We start from the raw sequence: 21426 nt of genomic DNA, 5'->3' as shown, positions 1-21426 counted from the left end.
CAATAATTGATACAGTTTTATCACAATAATCAAAACTGAGTAGAAGCAGAGAGAGAACAGTGTAGTAGTTAAAAGTGTGAGCTCTAGAGTCAGACATCCCAAGTTCTTGTTTTGGCCATGCAGCTTACTAGCTGGTATTATCCTAGCTGTACTACTTAATAATTAGTGTTATTATCACAAAGTTACTCAACTTTCATGGTATCGGTTTCTTCATTTGTAAAAGAGAAATAACAATAGTGTCTATCTCACAGAGCTACTGAGGATTAAGTCAGATAATACATGTAAAATGCTTAGCATAGTATCTAGTTCAATAAATGTTCAATAAATGCTATTGTTACAATTTTAAACTATTAGCTAATAGGGTTCTCGCATTGATGTGGGTAAGTAAAACTTATAATAGCATTAGAGTAACAGTTCCTGTTTAGAATGTACTTTATTTCCACATTTGTAGAGTCTTTTTAAATTAAAAATGCAAAAAAAAACATAAAAACAAATAGAAAACATTCTTACTCATTCCCGTTACTCAAAATTAGCCACTTAAAAACATTAAAAAACATTTAGAAAGATTGTATCATTGCTCCTTGCCTCCCACTCCTTCCTTCTGCATTCAATTTTCTACTTCCTAAGGGGCCAGTCTTTCAAAAAACTATTCCACCCACACTCTTGAATGATAGTTAGCTTAATATCTAAAGATAGTTTACTTTGATCTCACACTCTTGAATTACCATTTAGATACTCTTAGTTGGCAATTTTTTCCTCACAGCACTTTGTTCCATTGTCTTTCAGCCTCGATTGTTGCTGCTGAAAAGTCTGCTGTAAATCAAAACGATATCCTTTTCTCTCTAGTTGCTTTTAAGAAGTTCTCTTTGTCACTGGGATTGTACCGCTTTACTACAGTGTATCTAGGTGATGATTTGTTCTTATTTATTATACTCAAGACTCCTTCTGACTCTTGTATGAGAATTCGTATCCTTCACCAATTCTGGAAAAGTATCAACCATTAACTCTTGGTACATTGCTACTCTTCCTTACTCTTTATTCTTTGTCCCCAGTCAAAACCCTCCAGAGGCTTCCCTCAAATTAGAAATAAAAATCCTTTCCATGGACAAAAATCCCTGCACAGTCTGTCTTCCCTACTCCAATTACTCCCTGACTGCATCTTCTCTACCTTTCTTCCCCTTCATAACTCACACTTGGACTCTGTGCTATTCCTCAAACTTGCCAAACATGCTCCTAACTTGAGGCCTTTCATTTACTATTCATGCTGCTTTGAATGAATAGCAGGAATTAATCATTCAACTCAGGAATCCACACTTGCTCCCTTTATCTTCCTCAGAACTCTGTTCAAATGTTACTGTACCAGAGACCCCACCCAAAACTACCCCACCCAAAACAGCACTCAGACTCTCATCCTATCAGTCTCAATTCCCTTGTTCTGCTCTATTTTTGTTCACTGCACATATTACCATCTGACATGTTATATTTTTTAATATTTGCTTACGGTATGTCTTACCTTCTGTGTTAGGCAGGTCCTAAGGCAGCCCCTAATGATCTCTGCCTCCCAGTATTCATTCCCTCATGTAACTTACTCTCCTTGAGTGTGGGCCAGACTTACTGACTTACTTCTAACAAATATAACACAGCAAATATGATGGAAGGTCACTTCCAAGATTAGGTTATATAAAGACCCTGGCTTTGAGAGCATCTTTGGTGCTCTCTTTCACTATCTCCTGGATCATGCCCCTAGGAAAAGCCAACACCAAGCCATGAGGCTACCCAATAGATGGGCACTCCTAGTGAGGGTCTGAGGCCTAGCAACAACCACATGAGTGAGCTTGGAAGCAGACCCATCTCTCTTCTGAGTCAATCCTTCAGATGAGACTGCATCTCCATCCTACAGCTTGACTGCAATCTCATGAAAGGCTATGAGCCAGAGGTAAGTTAAGCCCTGCTCAGATTCCCAACCCATTCCTGTTAGATAATGCATGAATGTTGTTTTACGGTGCTAACTTTCAGGGTCATTTATTATGCAGCAACAGATAATTAACATACTGTCATGTATAAAATATAAAATATCATAAGATGTACAGAGGGAGACACCACTCTGTATCCACTGCAATTATGTAACCAGCCCTTTAAGGCAGAGGTCCATAGGCAGAAACTGGCCCACAGAAGACAAGTCTTAGCTGGCCAGCATAACATTTGGAAAATAATCATACTAACAGACAGGGCCCAATAGTTTGCCATAGGTTACTTTCACTCCTGTCTTATAACTGACAAATTCTCATATTCTTATATGCCTATGACCCCTGGTCTATCGTTAGACATTCTTCATCACCAGAGGTGTTGGAAAATAGGTTGAAGACATTTTCACACTGCAAGGGTGGCTATGCTAAATTATTTTTAAAGTGCCTTTGAATTTCAGGACTCTAATTCCATTTATTTAATTGTATGTATTTTATAATTATTTAACACTACCTAAAATGTTAAATTGAATAGACTCGTATTTAGAAATTTTTTTTTTTTTTTTTTTTGAGACAGTCTCACTCTGTTGCCCTGGCTAGAGTGCTGTGGTGTCAGCCTAGCTCACAGCAACCTCAAATTCCTGGGCTCAAGCAATCCTTCTGCCTCAACCTCCCGAGTAGCTGGGACTACAGGCATGTGCCACCATGCCCGGCTAATTTTTTCTATATAGTTTTAGTTGTCCAGCTAATTTATTTCTATTTTTTTTTAGTAGAGATGGAGTCTCGCTCTTGCTCAGGCTGGTCTCGAATGCCTGAGCTCAAACAATCTGCCCGCCTCGGCCTCCCAGAGTGCTAGGATTACAGACGTGAGCCATCGTGCCCGGCCATATTTAGAAATTTTTTAGAAGAAATCAGCACACTTTTTAAACATGGAAATTAGTGGAACCTAACAAATATTCTTGAATATATAACCATTTTTAATAATTACCAGGTCACTGGTAAACGATAATTTAGTTTCAATTGTGTTGTTTAATGTAACTGTGCCTCCAATTTCAAGTGCATGAATGAGTGGCTCCAAAGTCACAGTCAAATAGGGAGAAAATAAAGGAGTTCCTTGTTTTGCTCCAAATTTGAATTTAAAGGGCTAGTTACATCATCGCACTGGATACAGAGCGGTGTCTCCCTCAGTACATCTCATTATATTCATAAAGAAGGTATCTGTCTTCCTCTTGGGTAACATGCCAAGGATATGATCTTATTGTACCAATAAAAGGTTTAGATATGTCTACCAAACATTCCAAATTTTCCTTTTTCCCATTCAGCAGTTTTAACAATGTTATTTAGGACTGTCACATTTTTGACACAATCCAAAGTGCTGATGAAAATTTTTTGCCCCCTAGATTACAAATGCCACAGAGAAATGCCCCTGTCTTATTTGTTCATGGCTATATTCCAAGTGCCTAGCAGCATGCCTGACAAACAGTAGGTGATTGATAAAAGTTTACTGAATAAATGGATACACAACTAATTTAATTATGTATTCACTTCTAGTTGTAGTTTCAGCAAAAATATACCTACAGACTAAAAATTAATAAGTTCAATCATATTTTGAGCAACACTGGGGAAACATTAAAATAAGTAAGAGGTTTTTTTCAAGATTACCAATTTGAAAGGAAAGCATCTATATGTTTGTTCTGTTCTCTGACAAAGTTCTGTTATGGTGGTTAGGAAATCTGCTTAATCTGTAGTCACAACATTGAATGTTATTAAAAGCCGCTAAAACTCTATAGCCTTCCTTTACAAAGGCTATAAGTCCAAAAAGAAGTAAAGGATCAATAACACTTTGCTTTATTGAATGCTCATTATGTGCCAGGCACTGTATTTGGCACCTTTCACACCTTTTTAATTCTCACAAATACCCAGAAGCAGATGCTGTGTCTGATGAAGAAACAGACACAGAGAAGTAAAGAGACCTGCCTTAGGTTACACAGTTACCAGTACACAGTGGCAAGGCAGGGAATTCATCCCAGGCTATCACTCTTAATCACTTGGCTATGTTGAGCCAAAGTTTCTTCGATCATAAAATGTCCAGGGCAGCTGCAAGGTTTAAATGAGCACGTGGGAAAGTGGCTACAGGCACTCGATGTTAGTTACCATCTCCCTTCCCATGTCTCCTGTCCCACATTCTTTATCTGAGAGCCTTCCATCCTGGCTCCTGGGGCAATGGTCTCCAAATTGTAGTTTGGGACAATAAGCAGTGACCCAAAAATTCACTTCCTCCCTGCCTACAAGTTTGTGGAGCTTTAGGATATTTTAAACAATCTGTGGTATTGTTTGATGCAGGCCACTGAAAAGGAATTAAACATATTATTCAATTACAAAGTAACTGGGGAAGTTAAATACACTGCTTCAGGTCATACAGCCAGCAAGTTATAGAGCTGAGATTTGAACCCAGACTTTTTTCCCCCCTAAAGCAATGCTCCTTCCACTCTTGAAAGAAGAGTCATGTAACCCAAGGTCAGTATTCCACATATAAAGGGAAAATCAGAGAACAGAAATCACATGAAATTAAGAATATGTGGAAGTAGATGAGAAATGCTGCCAGAGAAAGGCGAATTCACATGGTACAAATGACATTGCAGACAGAAGAAGGGTTATGGCAGCATCTCTAAGTAGATGCATACTATACCATTTTAGCACAGAGTTGGAAAGGGTGGCTGGATCGATTTTTAAAACATCTTTTCTAAGGAAGATGCAATAGTTACGATATAAGCAACTACACTTTAATGATTTAGCAAACACAAAGCCTAAGTAACATATGAAAGCTGTGGTTACATAAAAATAAAAGATTGATGGATAAAATATATATATAGTTTAAACGTACAAAAACTTTTATATAAGCCATCAATTAAAAGCAAAGCATAAATTTAAAAAAAGACATTTTTGAGTAATCAGGAAAATTTTAATATAGACTGAGTATTAGATAATATTAAGGAACTATTGCTATTTAAGGGTATGTTTATTACACTATAGCTGTGGTTTTTTTGAAGTTCTATACTTCAATTATTATTAATATATCCAAGTTACTCATTTTTAACCTCAATTGAATATGGGCATTTATTGCTTATTTTTCACTGAAAACAGAGCTGCCAAATTATTATCAGTGTCAAGGCTTTGCTTTTGTTGTTGTCGTCTTTCTTCTCTGAATGAGATTTCCTAATTTAATGTCTAGTTACAGAATTCAACTTTTGTGACATATTAGGAAGACGCTGTCTCTAGTATTTAAGAGTCAAAATTATCTGAACATATTAATCAACAGTGGTGAAGTAATCAACTCATTGAGACTAATAATACTTCAGTTTTTTTTTTAGAGGATTAGTGTCAAATTGTATTTTATAGGTTTAGAATGAGAACTTACTTATATTTGCCTAATGAAATTGTAGACATACCACTGACACTTCAATTATTCACCAGAAAAGGTTCAGAATATTTAGTAAAAGATAAATTGGAGATTAACATTGAATTCCCACAGAAAAGCCCACTGCTTAGTGCTGGTAATGTTCTATGTCTTGACCTGGATGTTGCTTATCCATTCAGTCTGTGAAAATTTATCAGGCTCTACACTTACATTCATTTTTTTTTTTTTTTTTGAGACAGAGTCTCACTCTGTTGCCTGGGCTAGAATGCTGTGGCATCAGCCTAGCTCACAGCAACCTCAAACTCCTGGGCTCAAGCAATCCTCCTGCCTCAGCCTCCCGAGTAGCTGGGACTACAAGCATGTGCCATCATGCCCGGCTAATTTTTTCTATATATATTTTTAGTTGGCCGGTTAATTTCTATTTTTTTTAGCAGAGACGGGGTCTCGCTCTTGCTCAGGCTGGTCGCAAATTCCTGACCTCGAGCAATCCTCCAGTCTCGGCCTCCCAGAGTGCTAGGATTGGATTACAGGCATCAGCCACCGTGCCCGGCCTCATTTTTCTTTATGTATACTATACTTCAATAAAAAAAGTCTTTAAAACATCTCTGTGAAGTTACATCTGTGAAGTATTACAGATGAAATGATGGACTTTCTGGGATTTGCTATAAAAGACTGCATTAGGGAAAAAACCATGTATGGTGATAGGCCGGGAAGAGAATGAAGGAGAGCAGGAAATAAATAGGATTAGCAAGATGTTGAAATGTTGGAGTATAAGGTAGGTTCATGGAGGTTCATAATACATACTTTAAAATTACCATAATGAAGACTACTAAAGGGATGGTGTGATTGCTGCTGCAGCTGTGCTTACATGTGAGCAACTGAAAGAACAGGAGAGAGAGACATCTAGGTGAGCATGGAAAACCATCATCATGGAAAGCGAGGAAATTAATGGATGAACTATAGCAGCAACATGTCACTCCAGAATACCTGCCCTCCATGTTCTCAAATGAGGGACTCTGGGCTTAAGGGCTGTGAAGGATTAGGGAAAGAGGCTGTCTTGACATTCATTGGGCAGACTAGCTCCCAGGGTGGTGGCCACACCTCCTATATCCAAAACAAAAAGAAAAGGCAGTCTACACAGGCAAAATTTAAGGGACTGTATGACTCTGTGTGTGTATGTGTGTGTACTGTGATAACTGCAACAAACAGGCTACAAATTGCCACCACACGGGCATTAGGTAGAGTACAGTTTGAAAGTGACTCTATATTCACACACCCATCCCCAAAAAAACATCACCCCAGAGGGCTGGTCAGGGAAGGAACAATGCTAGTTAGTTTCTAAGCACAGACTTCAAGCTCAGAAGGCCTCCACCCCTAGGGCTGGAGAATGATTCAAAACAAAACTTCTCTTTCAAGAACTTTAGCTAAATACTTCTTCTTACTCATCCTAAAGCTTTGAGGAAATAAGACTTCATCTCAAAAAACAGTAACAAATCCCTAAGGCAGAATATTGTCCAGTTGATCAGGTCACAATGAGCTCTATAAAACAAGAAAGTGCAAATGCTTTGTTGTCTAAATTTTTGTACTTTTTAACAAATGTTTAATAATAATTATTCTTTGAAATGATCAAAAATGTCTTGGTCACGGTGTTATTTGCCTTGTACAAAGGGCAAGGGGAAAAAAACCCTCCCCTAAGCTAAAAGATTAAAAGCTTGGAGAAAAGCGGGATCAGGTGATCATGAACTCTCTACCCAGTGTTTCTACATAACCCACTTGCTAATCTATAACTCAAAGGCTGCCATTTGCACAAGTACCTTTCAGTTTAGGAATGTAATTTCAACAATGCATCCATTTTATCCAAATTCCAAAAGACCAAAATAAATTTGGATGTTCCATAACATTTCTTATTAAAGACTTTATCAGTAATACTGTACTTTCTAACCGATGTTTAAAAACGATCTGTTTAGTGTCTCTTTGGGTAACTTTCTGTTGTATGAAAGTATACCAGATTAATAACTCAAAGGACAGTATACATGAGCACTTTATCAGATGTCCAGATGACAAGAAACTTGAAAAGATACCAAATATGTTGGATAACAGCTTGTCTGGCTGGAATAATGGGTCCAACGGAACATGCACAGAGAAGTGTGCGACTGCTTGGAAGCTGGTAAAACAGCACAGCTCTTATTTTTCTTCATTTACCTAGTGAGGTGGGAGATAAACATTTGAGTGTGGTGTCACGGACCAGCATCAGGTACTATCTGCTGGGGGCTCTGATGGGCACAGTACAGCTACCCGCATACCAAAGGACTTGCTCTCATGGACTTTACCCAAAAACTGTGCCTTACTATTGAAAATATTATCAGGGAGACCCACAACATCAGCATAATCCTAGAGAGAACTTGTTAGAAAGAATCTCAGGCTGCACCCAGACCTACTGAATTAGAATCTGCATTTTAACCAAATTCCCAGGTGATCTGTATGCACATCACAATTTGAAAAGCATGGGATTAGGAGATTACTATCAATTTGGAGGGAAGTTTCCACAACACTTCCTTGGGCCTTTCCTGTTCTTCATTTTTACTGATGACTCACATGAGGATAATGAAGAGCCCTCATCAAGTCCCAAGTGACACTAATCTAGAAGGAAACAATTTCACAAAAGACCAGGCTTGACAGCAGATCACATAAAAAGATATAAACAACCAGGGATTTGCTAAAGAAAAAAAGACAATGCATACTTGAATATATTACTGCAAATCAGATCACTTATGGAGAACGGGCTATAAATTTGGCCACATGTTCCATCAGTAACTGACAGCAAACTGTGGCCATAGGCAATGGTGAGGGACAGGGATCTGGAGATTCTATCATGAGGAATAGCTGACCTGGAGGACATTACACTTGGAGAAGATGTGACTAAGTGGGGACATCATGGTCATGTTCACACACTTCAAGGACTGTCTCAAAACATTTCATTCTACAAATGTGTTTTGGAGCATCTGCTATGTGCCAGGCACTATGCCAGTAGCTAACGATACAGAAAGTGAAAATCAGAACTGATCTGATTTTTTTTTTTTCTTTGAGACAGTCTCACTGTGTAGCCCTGGGTAGAGTGCAGTGGTGTCATCACAGCTCACTGCAACCTCAAACTCCTGGGATCAAGCAATCCTCTTGCCTCAGCCTCCCAAGTAGCTGGGTCTACAGGCACGTGCTACCACGCCCAGCTAATTTTTCTATTTTAACAGAGACCGCGTCTCGCTCTTGCTCACGCTGGTCTCAAACTCCTGAGCTCAAGCAATCCTCCCACCTCAGCCTCCCAGAGTGCTAGGATTATAGGCGTGAGCCACTGTGCTTGGCCTGATCTCTGATTTTCTGATGTTTCCTGCCTAGCAGAAGAAACTTGGCTGTTGTTCCAGAAAGCAGAACTATGGCCAATGGAAGGCAAGTGGAGGGACATGGGCACCATACAAAGAAGCCCCTTCAGGCCAGAGGGCTACAGGTTTGCAAAGGAGTGAACAGGCAGAAGTGCCCACGCTTCCCATGGCTGGGAAGAATGGGTTGAGGAGGGGATGACCACCACCCAGGGACTACAGGGGACAACCAGGCCAATGCTAATATTCCAGGATTAGAGGTCAACTGGGGCCAATATCATTAATCTAATATAAGATTTGTTTAGAATTATGCCACATTCAATTTAGCTGAGAACAAATTTTTTAAAACTTAACCACAACTTCAGGTTATCAGCTAAATTTATATGTAAATGTAAATGATGTCTAATTTCTCTTTCAGTAATAGTTTTTAAAAGCTAAGATTTAATAAAATTCAAAATACACATTAAAAATTTAAACTCTTCTTAATAACTCATTTCAATTGTACTCTTGCTTCTCTCAGCTACCCCTAAAACTACTATTAATATATTTCATGTTCCTTGATATAACTTCAGAGTTACTTGTTCCACTCCTGAAATTATTCTAAAGAAATAGCAATTCTCTTTCCTCTTCCAAAAAGAACAAGAGGAGGATGGCCGGGGAAATTGTTGCCTGAAGATACAGATGAACAATATTTATAAAGAAAAATAATACATAAATCACTTGAATGTTCAACAAAACTGCCAATCCTTTTTATAGAATGAGGCAGAGTATAAATAGTAGAAAATATCGGCCGGGCGCGGTGGCTCACGCCTGTAATCCTAGCACTCTGGGAGGCCGAGGCGGGTGGATCGCTCAAGGTCAGGAGTTCGAGACCAGCCTGAGCAAGAGCGAGACCCCGTCTCTACTAAAAATAGAAATAAACTATCTGGACAACTAAAAATATATATAGAAAAAATTAGCCGGGCATGGTGGCACATGCCTGTAGTCCCAGCTATTCGGGAGGCTGAGGCAGTAGGATCGCTTAAGCCCAGGAGTTTGAGGTTGCTGTGAGCGAGGCTGACGCCACGGCACTCACTCTAGCCCGGGCAACAAAGTGACACTCTGTCTCAAAAAAAAAAAAAAAAGAAAATATCTAATAAGTTGGAGAATGTCTAAGGTAAATTGAGAAACTATCATAAATAATTGTGCAGGTTACGTAGCAACATGGAAAAATAAACAATACAAACTTATACAATTCTAGACATATGAAAATTATGCATGCACGTGAACAAAAACCAGGAAAAAAAGAAAATTTGAGAGTTTATTGTCTAGGGTGTTAGCATTCCTTTTTTTAATGTAAAATTTCTATTTTACTGTTGATAGTTCCATAAATACTTTTACGATGAATGCATCAGGAGCCAAAATAATTGTAACTCATTTTAAGTATAAGAACTTGTACATTAGCAAGAAATGAAATAGCAAAGGTGACACATAGCTTGATCTTGTTTCTTCTGGTTCTTTTGTTCAATTGGTTCTTTGTCCTTTATAAAGCTATTTAAGTTCATACACAACCAAAAGTAAAGATAATGAGATTCATGTTATGAAAAGTGCTAACATTTACGGAAAGTGAAAAGGACTTTGTACAGCAGCCGCCCATGAACTTTGGGTAAAAGCAAAACTAAATTTCTGGAGTCTATTTTGCTTTTCACCTTATTTGATCTCGAGTAACATCACTCATGCCAAGTTGAGTTTTTTTCCTCCTCTTTTCCCTTCTCCAGAGTTCATAAATGTGAAGAAAAAAATACACAGCAGCTCTGTTACCGTCCTCCCCTGTTCTCTCAGAAATTCCATGAAATATGGCTTTCTGGAATCTGACTACTATCTGTCACCACAGGGATCACTAGGCCTGAGACGACTTAGGGCCAAGAAATCTGGGTTCAAGTTTTCCACTTCTATAACATGGAAATAACACCACTTACCCCAAAAGGCGATGTCACAAGAAAGTCCCTAGCACAAGGTAATGCTCAAGAAACGCCTGTCTCATCCTTTTTTCCCACCTTTCACTACACACACACATACAAGTTCTGCCCATTATGAAACTGCATGGGTCCTATGTCTAATATTTGACAGATGCACTCTCCAACTGTCTCTACTCTGCTCTCTGACTCAGCAGGCTAATCTTTGTGGATCACATCAACAGGTCCCATGCTCTTTGACCTGTGATTAAGTTTAGGCAATGCTAGGTCCCAGAAAAAGACTGGAGGAGGAAGAAGGAGGTGAGGGAGGGAGTAAGGTTGGGGGATTCTTTCCACTTGGGCTGGCTGAATCCCTCAACCAAGTCACTGCTCCTCTCAAGGTGGTCTCTTCCAGATGACAGCCTGGCTTCTGATAACCACTTTCATCCATTTGTCCCTTTGCAGCCTGGGGTGGTAACAGTTCCACCATCATAATGACCCTGGATTCCTATACTATCCCTATGGTTTCCTCTACATCCTACCCACACCTCTTTAAGTAAACTCTCCTGGAATTATCCTAAGTTGAGAATGCCAACTTCTCCTGTTGGGACTCTGACTGATAAAGTCCTGTCTATAGCATTCCAGAATCATCTATATCTTGAATCATCAACACAGGGAGAATGGGAACGTCTGGAGTTCATCTCAGACTGAGGTACAGATGCAGGCAGGACCTGATGATTCTAAAATACCAGACTCCCCAGGCTAGTGTGTGCTCCCACAACGGGCCTGAAGTAGTCCTCTAGCTGGGCCACTCTCCTCAGACCCCAGAGAAATAATGTCAGTTTCTAAACCCATGAGGCCCTGCGAAGTGGAAGAGAAGTTCTAGGCATCCCCATATTTTAAATCTTCAGTCCAGTCTCAGTCAGTGAGTCCCAGTATTATCCCAAATTAACAAAGGTGTCCAACTTGCCAACCTCTTAGGAACTGGGGGAAGAGGAAACACAGGAGCCTCCCAAATGTCTCATCCTTCCAATTGCACCACTGTTTCAAGTGTGAAGTTAGGAAACAGAGCACAGAACAGACTCACCAAAACAAAAGGGCTGTTTTAACCTCTGACAGACTGGGAAAGGGCATGGAGTAACCAACCCCTCTCCCCCACATACACACCTTTCCCTCCCTCCTGACTCCCAAAGCAAGTGACGAAACTGAGGCCCACAGGCAGTAAGAATAAAAGGCAGAGCCAGGACTGAATACAGGCATCTGGATGCCAGTCCAACTTTAACTACAACAGCCATATTCTGTCCCATTTGGTCTGTGCTGGCCAGTTACCCAAAGGCCAGTCAAAAGGAACATTGCCCCAGTTGAGTCCTAGCTCATCATGATGTGTCAAGACTTTTACTGGTTTAAGATGAACTTACGAGGTCTAGTGTGGCCCTAGCTATACCAAGACTGAAGAATTCACAGAGGTTTAATCTCTTTCTACTAGGTCTAAAGACCTAGAGCTAAGGATTCAGCCACAGCTGTCAGCACCCACCACAAACAGAGTGCTCTTCTAGATGCCCTGGTGAGATGAGAAAAAAAGCCTCTCCATTCTTTTTTTTTAATTTACATTTTAATTAAGAAGACCAGAAATATAAATATAAAGCCCAAGGGAAGGGAGTTGTACACAGAGCTTTACCCAGCAGAAAGGTGTTAAAGAAGCAGCGTGTGTTGCAACATGTCAGGAGCTCGCACTCTGGGTCACAATGCAACAGGTGAAACATGGAGCAAGCCCCAACCTTTCTAAGCCTTTGTTTTTTCATCATTAAAATGCAGTCAATAACACTATCTAGTATTATTGATATTACTAACAACACAGGGTGGTTATATTAGACTAAATGGTATGTATAACGGCTCTTGGCACAGTCCCAGGCATGTTATGCAGGCTGAATCAGTGGTAGCTCTTCCCATCAGACCCATTGAAGTTGGTTACGTCTCCTCTAGCTGGAATCAAATTCCATGGCCTTGTGGCATTTTACCTGCATTCCAGGACTTAATAGCCTTTGTTTACTTTCAAGGGGAAGCATATTACAATATTACCAAATATAACAAAACATAATAATAAAACTATGCTAGTGAGACCACTAAGATAGAAACATTCCATTAAATAGATGTTTCATTACTAACAGCTACACTCATTGGGGAGTTCGATGAAGGTAGGTTTCAGCCAAGAGTAAGTTCAAGTCCCTTGATGTAGCCACCAGAAAAAGCTAATGAAACCTTGGGATGATCTATTAAGATCACAGCATGTAGAATAAGGAAGGAGGTTACAGCTGAAGAAACTAGGGATCCAGAGTCTAAAGAGGACTTCGGGGATGAAAGAGAAGATAGCTTCTTCAAGTGCCTGAAGCGTTGCATGTGTCATAGATGGTGAGAAGCCCAGTGGGTCAAGGGTCCCAAGACAAAGATCGTGGCTTACTGTGAGACAGACAGTTCTTCAGCTAAACAGAGCGGTGTCCTCCACATAAGAAGGGGAGTTGGCATGTCACAGTGAGTATACTAGAAAACACTATGATCACTTCCTATCTGACAGTCTGCAATCCTAAGGTCTTATTTGGAGGCCTGAAATAAATATAAGTGGGAATCAATAGAGTGTGGCTCATATGTGCCGGCGTTTCTCCCCTTGATAGCAACAAACCCTTGAGAGAGTAATGTGAGGGCTCAAATTCAGTCTGCTATTACATATAATTGGGCAGTCTTATTCTATTTAAGAAGTATTCTAGTTAAAAGTAAATAAACAACCCCACAATATTTTTTTCTTAAAAATAAATTTATCAGCCCAACACTAGATCAGAAAGGCACAAGTACAACCTATCACATTATTTTGAGCAATGATACTACGAGTTTCGTTTCATCAAAGACATCATTGCTTTCTGCTCTGTTAGGCTCAGAAAACTAAACATTGAAAAACATCAAGAAAGATTCTAAAAAATCGCAGCTACTGGAAAGAAAGAGATTCAACATTTTATTTTCTTTGTTCCACCTACCAAAAAAGATAGTGGGTTTGGAACTGAGAGAAAGACAAAAAGAAAGAATTCAAAAGAGTAGAAAAAGACATTTAAAAGACAAGAATGAGTTTAATGATATTAACCACCTAAAACCTTCCTGATATTCCAGATGTGTGACTTGTATACCTAAGTATATACCGCAGTCTCTACCTGCCCTTTTTTTTTCCCCTTCACCACAATAAGCCGATTAGCAGGAGAGAAGGACATAAAGGCAGAAGCTCATCTTTCACTGAGGCTTCAACTGCTATCCCAGTTCAGTGCGGGAGGACGTCAGTGCTCATCACCATGGAGGCAATCGTAACATCAAACCCAGAATCATGGAATCACAAAATATGAGACATACGGAACAGGTTTTGGAGCAGCAGCAAGGGAGTAGAGATCCAAATTACCAGGCAAGATGCAGATCTTTAGAAGCTCTACAGTAGCAATTCAGATGCTTAAGTTATTTTTTTCCTTTCAGAAGATGGAAACGATTACTGATTATTTCTAGTTAAATTAATCTCTTCTGTTCACAGAAGATATTATACCAGAATTCTAGCCTTTAGACCCAGTGAGAAATGAATGCTCTATTAAAGGATATACAATCAGTGTAGATACCTTCATTATAAAGTGTGGCTTTCACCTGAACTGGAGAAAGTAATCTTTGGCCTAGATCACAGAGTATTTCATTGTAACCCTATCCTTCAAGCACTATTAGACTTGGGAGACAAGTAAACAGGGTGCTAAGTGCTGTCACAGAGGTATCTATTTTATGCTCCAGGAGAAATGGAAGAGGAAGAGAAGTGGTGCCAGCCTAAGGGGTGAGGGAAGGCTTTCTTTCCGGAGGAGAGGGCACCCCCGATGAAGCTGGAAAGGCAAGGAGGTGCTGGCCTGATAAAGTGGGATGAGGGCTCCTTCTATGCCGAGGGGCACAGGGGAAACCCAGGAGGACCACGGTCAGAAGCCTGGGGATTGCCAGCATTTTCAGGGCTGGTCTGAGGACTTAAGGACCAGAAAGAGGCCCACAGGATGAGGGGCCAGAGAGACAGAAAAGCCAAGTGCATGTCAAGGCAGAAATGGCTCACAGTGTGAATGGATGCAAGTCAAGTCAGGCAAGGGCTAAAGGCCTGGATTTAGCTAACCACAAAGGGCCTCGGGTGCCCTTTGCCTGAGACATTTCAGGGAAGTGGGCAGTGACAGGGGCCAGAGCACACAGGGTTGAATTGCAGGAGGTGAGGAAGTGGAAAACCACGGATAAGGCTACTTGCAGGAAGTCTCACTAAGAACAGGGAGTGAGCTCACAGGAAATACAGGATCAAATTTTATTTGCCAGCCTCTGCTCCAAGCTCAACTTTTATCTCCTCTTGAATTCTTCCTTCTCCCTCACCCACTACACCCAATTTACACTCTGGCCTCCCTAACACCCATTCTCCATACCACAGCCTGGGTGGTGATTTTAAACTATAAATCGGACCATCTTACCTCCCACTCGAAATGTACAATGGCTTCTCACTGACCTTGGAATAAAATCTTAACTTCTTGCCATGCCCTATAAGTTTTGGGTGATGTGGGCCCTGCTTCCCTCTCCAGCATCTTCTCACGCACCTCTCCCTCCTGTTTGTCACGCACCAACCTGGACTCCTGTCAGTCCTTAGGATCTTTGCCCTCCATCCTCCAACAAAAGCAGCCAAAGAGCAAGTGACCTACAAAGGCAGAGGCCACCACAAAGGTCCTCCTCCATCCCGTGCCCAGGGGTCACCTCAAACCAAGTCCTTCGGAGTCCAGGTTTTCCAGCCCTCCAGGCAGGATACATCCTGGCTCTCACCAAGGACTTCGATGGCAAAGACCCAGGCCCTAGCTCATTCCTCTGCTGCCCAGTAGTTGTGTGGCCTTTGCCAAGGCACCACCTCATCAGTTTTCCTGTCTTAAGAAAGGTAAACAGTGTCTGCGTCCCCAGCTGTCAGGAAGTTCACTTCAGAAGGTATGTAAACACCCCCATTCTCATCTACATCTCCCCTGACCCGGGGGCCTCTCTCTTACCTTTGTATCACTTGCCTTCACCAGGAACCAGTCCTAGGCCACTCAGCCCTTCCCAAGCTCTGTCCATCGAGGCAGGAGGAGTAGCCTCTCTGTTCCCTCCTGGGGCTGCACAGGTCCTGCCTCACTCTTCTCAGAGCCCCCTCCACCATTCTGTGCAAATGCCCACACACCCAAAATTCATCTCTGATCCAGAAGATGCCTCTTCTCAATCATCTCTCCTTTGGCCTTGGCCACTAGCTCCCATTCTAGGCCTCCCAGACAACCGTCCACTCTCAGTCTCTTCCCCCACCCTGTTGGCTGGCCATTCACACCAGGGCTACCTTGGAAACCATGGTTTGAAGATGGCAGAGCACCATCAGTCTGGGCTTCCCTCCATCCCCACAGCTGACTGGATTTTAAACAAGCATGAAAATGTCTATTGTTTTAAGCCACTGAGTTTTCAGCAGGGTTTATCTGTTACAGTAGCTGGCATTTCTCCACACAATACAGGCTGAATTTACATAGTTAGCAAGAAGGGGGAGGACTCTTGTGGTAAAGAAGAAAGTTTGTACAGAAGCCCGAAGCTAGGATTAGTCATGGCCCAATGATACCAGCTCCATTTATTTATTACTTATCCTCTTCAAAGTACCTTAAAATATATTTTCTCATTTGGCACACCTTCATCATCACTTACTATTATTATTATTAACAGTTTATAAATGAAGAAACAGACTCGGAGAAGTTAAGGTATATCCAAGGTCCCAATGCTAGCCAAGACTGGACCACAGGACTCCTCATCCATAGACCCATGGCATTTTCGTTACAGACTCTCAAAGCCACATTCTAGTGCTATTATCAGAGATACTCTTGGCTGAAGTGCAAGCGTGCTAGAATGAAACAAAAAGGATAGGTACTCTGGTAGAATTGATTAAATGCAGACTGTGGAGGTCTTTATAAACACCAGACTTTGCAGTATAACTTTCACTCAGTAGACAATGAGGAGCAATATTGAACTCCCACTTCCACGTTCCACAGCAGTAATTTTATACCCTCTCCTCTGCCTTCAAAGTCCTTACTGCATCATCTCCCCTTGGCTATCAGTTGGTGCCAATGGTCCACTTCACAAAGAAAATAGAAGTTTTTAAGAGGGCAAAACTCTCATCTCCTGCCTTTCTATAAACTTCTCTGTATCCCAAATAGCTTTCCTCTTTCCATACCATCAAATGGAAGATCCCTCCTCTAGCAACGCCACTTATCCCCTGTTGCACATCCCTCCAATCCATGGAAGAGGCCCTGCTCAATCATGTATCCCTCCTCTCCCTTGAGTCCCTCACTTTTGCCTTTCTTCTGGCTCTTTCTTCCCGCAGTCTCTGGACATGCTAGAGTCCCTCTCATCCTAAAATCACCTCTTCCTCTGGAAGCCCATAGCCTCTTCTCATTCTCACACTTTCTGGCTGAGCTCTTTTAAGAAGCAGCAACACAGCCAGGTGCAGTGGCTCACACCTGTAATCCCAACCCTTTGGGAGGCCGAGGGGGTAGGACTGCTTGAAGCCAGGAGTTCAAGATCAGACTGGGCAACATAGTAAGACCCTGACTCTACAAAAAATCAAAAAAGTTAGCCAGGCATGGCAGCACATGCATGTAGTCCCAGCTACTCAAGAGGCTGAAGTGGGAGGGTCACTTGGGCCCAGGAGTTGGAGGTTGCAGTGAGCCACTGCACTCCAGCCCAGGCAACAGAGCAAGACCCTGCCTCTTAAAAAAAAAAAAAAACCAAAACCAGAAGCAGCAATAGCAAACACATATCTCCACTTCATCACCACAGATTCTCTACTCCACCCACTGTAATGTGGAACACTGAAATATTCACCTCTTAGGAGTTAAATTAAATGGACAATTTACAACATTTCTCTTACTTCACCTTTTTATGGCACTTGACACTGCTACACTCCCTCCTCCTCGAAATTCTCCCATCTTGATTTCCACAACCCCACTCCCTCTTGATCTTTCTCCTCTCCATCTACTCCTTTTTGGTTTCCCTTACAGGGTCCTCTCCCTCTGCCTTCCCCACCAAATGTTCGTATTTCCTGGGTTCCATCTTTATACTTTCTCTTACCTTACATACTCTACTCTCTGCTTGAAATCACCCACAAACAGCTTCAACTGATAGCTACACACCAGAGACTTCTACACTTACATAGCTCTAGTCCAGACCACTCATGTCAGCTCCCCACAAACTGGCTACATTTCCCTGCCGGTATCTCCGCTTGGATTCCATGGGCACCTCAAACTCAACATGGCTAAAACCTCAGTAAGCATCCTGCTTACCACACTTATTCCTCCTCTTTCTGCATCAATAATGAGAGCATTTATTGAGTACTATATCAGTCAGGGTTCTATAGAGAAACAGAACCAATATGAAACATACCAATATGTATGTGTGTATGCGTGCATATATGAATACACACATACACACACTAAGAGATTTATGTTAAGGAGCTGGCTCATGCAATTGTAGGGGCTGACAAGTCTGAAATCTGCAGGGCAAGCCAGCAAACTGGAAATTGAGGTAAAAATTAGTTCTTGCAGTCTTGGGCTCCTCCCCTGCTCAAACAGGCACCCTGGAGACAGGGTCTGGCCTCTCACCTCTATAGCCCAGGATTTTCATGGCCTGACACACAGCAGAAGCTCAATGAGTGTTGGCTAATGGCCAACTGGGTATAAAGTGAGATGCTAATAAGTGAGAATGGCACAACAGGATGTGGAAGCACTGAAATCATGGTGGGGAAAAATCAGGACTTGAGCAAGCGCTATGCTACAAATGAAGACATAGCCCTTCTGGGGCATTCATTCCCCAGAATTACCTGGTCACTGCAACTATGACTGAACAAGAACCACCACACCAATAAAAGCCCCATTGCTTCCAATATTTTATTTGAATGTCTCAATAATCCTGTCAAGTTTGCATAGCAAAGAAAAGGTCACGTTGTAGGTGTAAAATTGAGATTCAGAAAGATTAGGGGTCTTGTCTAGGTTGCTGCAAAAATTACTTACAACGAAAGGTCTTAGTTCTTCAGTAATATATAGATGAGAGGGACCATAAAAACAATAGAAAATCAGAACTAAAAAGGAGTAGATAGTTCAAAATTCCTTATCTACCTAAACCTACAAAAAGGAGAAATATCTTCTACTATTTAAAAGATTATTATTTATTATAGATTTTTTTTTTTTTTTTGAGACAAGGTTTCGCTCTGTCACCCAGGCTGGAGTACAGTGGCCCAATCATAGCTCACCACAACCTTGAACTCCTGGGCTCAAGCAATCCTTCTGCCTCAGCCTTCCAAACAGCTGGGACTACGGCCATGTGCCACTATGCCCAGCTAATTTTTAAAGTTTTTTGTAGAGATGGGGGTCTCACTATGTTGTCTATGCTGGTCTTGAACTCCCGGCCTCAAGTGATCATCCTGCCTTGGCCTCCTAAAGTGCTGGGATTATCGGCATGAGCCACCATGCCTGGCCTGTTCAGATTATTTTTCATACTATAATATCATGGTATGTATTAGATAATTAGAATTATCAGGCCAGGCGCAGTGGCTCATGCCTGTAATCCTAGCACTCTGGGAGGCTGAGGCGGGAGGATCGCTTGAGGTCAGGAGTTCGAGACCAACCTGAGCAAGAGCAAGACCCTGTCTCTACTAAAAATAGAAAGAAATTAGCTGGACAACTAAAAATGTATAGAAAAAAATTAGCTGGGCATGGCACCATACACCTGTAGTCCCAGCTACTCGGGAGGCTGAGGCAGAAGGATTGCTTAAGTCCAGGAGTTTGAGGTTGCTGTGAGCTAGGCTGATGCCACGGCACTCTAGCCGGGGCAACAGAGAGAGACTCTGTCTTCAAAAAAAAAAAAAAGAATTATCATATATCCATTGTTGTAATAATAAATTTCTGGTTATATAATAAGTATCTGGAAGCATTGTTTTATGAAATAATGCTAGCATGTGTAAAATCTACAGCTCTTTAGAGATAACTATGTAGCCCTAGTTATAAACCAAAAAAGCTTATTTGCTTATTTTCTATTAATAAACATTAGAATTAGAAAAATAATATTTAGTCCAAATATTGTATTTGGGGACAGCATGGCATTCTCTGAAGCCACAGAGTAGTAGAAACTATTAGTCATTCTTCCTAAAAAAGGCAGGGCTGATTACCCCCACCTATATTTGCATATATAGAATTAAATAACTTGATCAGAGGTGGGGAACCTGTGGACTCAAGGCCACATGTGGCCTTCTAGGTCCTTCAGTGCAGTCTTTTGACTGAATGCAAATTTTACAGAACAAATCCTTTTATTTTTATTAATACATATTTGTTTATCTTTTGTATTTTTATTTTTTAAATGAATGTATTTATAATAAAATTCCAAAGAATAAGTTTCAACAAAATAATCCTTCCAGATTGACTGGCACAGTTAGAACATTAGTAAGACATAAGGGCTGAATTGATGGCTGCTACGCTCATAATTAAGTTTTAACTTCCCCCTCCTGACTGGTGCACCACCACACAAGCCTGGTTGGCGAGAGTTTATGGGGGTCAAGTACGCCAGTCTGTTACCAGCTTTTGACAATGATACACTGTATTTCTGTTTAAAGTGGAATTTGTGAATAGTTGCACAGTTTAACAGTATTTTTTAATTGTATCTACTTAACAGCCCAACCCGTCAAAGACGACCAAGAGAATGCTGAAGGAAGAAAACAGATTGTTACACGAGGACTGGGAACTGCAGTATTATCTTGTTTCTGCTAAAGATAAGAGGATTTGCTTGCTTTGTGATACTGTATTATCAACATTAAAGAAATTCAATGCTCATCAGTATTATAACACTCATAAGGACCACAAATACTTTAAAGTAGAGAGAGAGGCACAAAAGGCTGTATTGCAGAAATTAAAAGATGAAAAGCAAAAGCAAAGGGAATTCTTTCAAGCAGCAATAAGACCTGGAAATGATGTCACTGAAGTAACTTACAAAGTAGTTTATATACTCAGGGGTGGGGGGGTGGAGAAGGGAAGTGACTGAGTGATGCAGGAATTGTGAAAGAATGAACTGTCGAAGTTGTAGAATGCTTAGACCCAGATAATGTTTCAAAGTATAAACAACTGCCTCTTTTGAGGAGAACTATAGCTGATTGGCAGCATAAATTAGCCTTCAACTTAATAGAACAACTTCATGCAATACTTCAAAAGAAAAATATATATTATTCCATTGCTTTGGATGAATCAACTGATATTACTGACTTGGCGCAGGTTTTATACTTCATTCGGGTCATAACAGAAGATATTCTTTGCTGCATAGAGTTACTTGCTTTGGGCACTTTCGTGAACAGAACATGGGGAATAGATATCTTCAACAACTTTCTAGATAAGTGTCATGAAGTTGGACATAATTTGGTAAATTTAGTGAGTGTATGTACAGATAGTGCACCTTCCATGACAGGAAAACATGAAAGATTTATTGCATAGGTATAAAAAGTGTTAACAGATCCAGATGCTCTCATTTCTTTTCATTGTATCCTGTGTGTGCAAAATCTCTGTGCTAAAGCTACTGATACTTTGCAACAAGTTATAAGTACTGTTAACTATAATATATTCATGCAAATGTAACATGGCAACATGCTAAAGTTGAATGATGAGGTATTC

At 40.8% G+C, this 21426-nt stretch overlaps 1 protein-coding gene across 8 annotated transcripts in view; it reads right to left on the bottom strand.

The window, feature by feature from the left end:
* ZHX3 (zinc fingers and homeoboxes 3) overlaps positions 1-21426 on the bottom strand; it is a 112768-nt gene that overhangs the window by 78465 nt on the left and 12877 nt on the right. The window contains exon 1 of one of the 8 annotated variants that reach the window (XM_045529276.1): positions 15757-15775. The exons of the other annotated variants lie outside the window; for them this stretch is intronic. The gene's annotated coding sequence lies outside the window, so the exon portion shown is untranslated. Of the gene's footprint in view, positions 1-15756; positions 15776-21426 lie in introns of those variants that run through there. 8 annotated transcript variants of the gene reach the window in all.

Source organism: Lemur catta, chromosome 17 (genome assembly GCF_020740605.2).
Source record: "Lemur catta isolate mLemCat1 chromosome 17, mLemCat1.pri, whole genome shotgun sequence".
Lineage (NCBI taxonomy): Eukaryota > Metazoa > Chordata > Mammalia > Primates > Lemuridae > Lemur > Lemur catta.
This window is presented reverse-complemented; position numbering and strand designations above follow the sequence as displayed.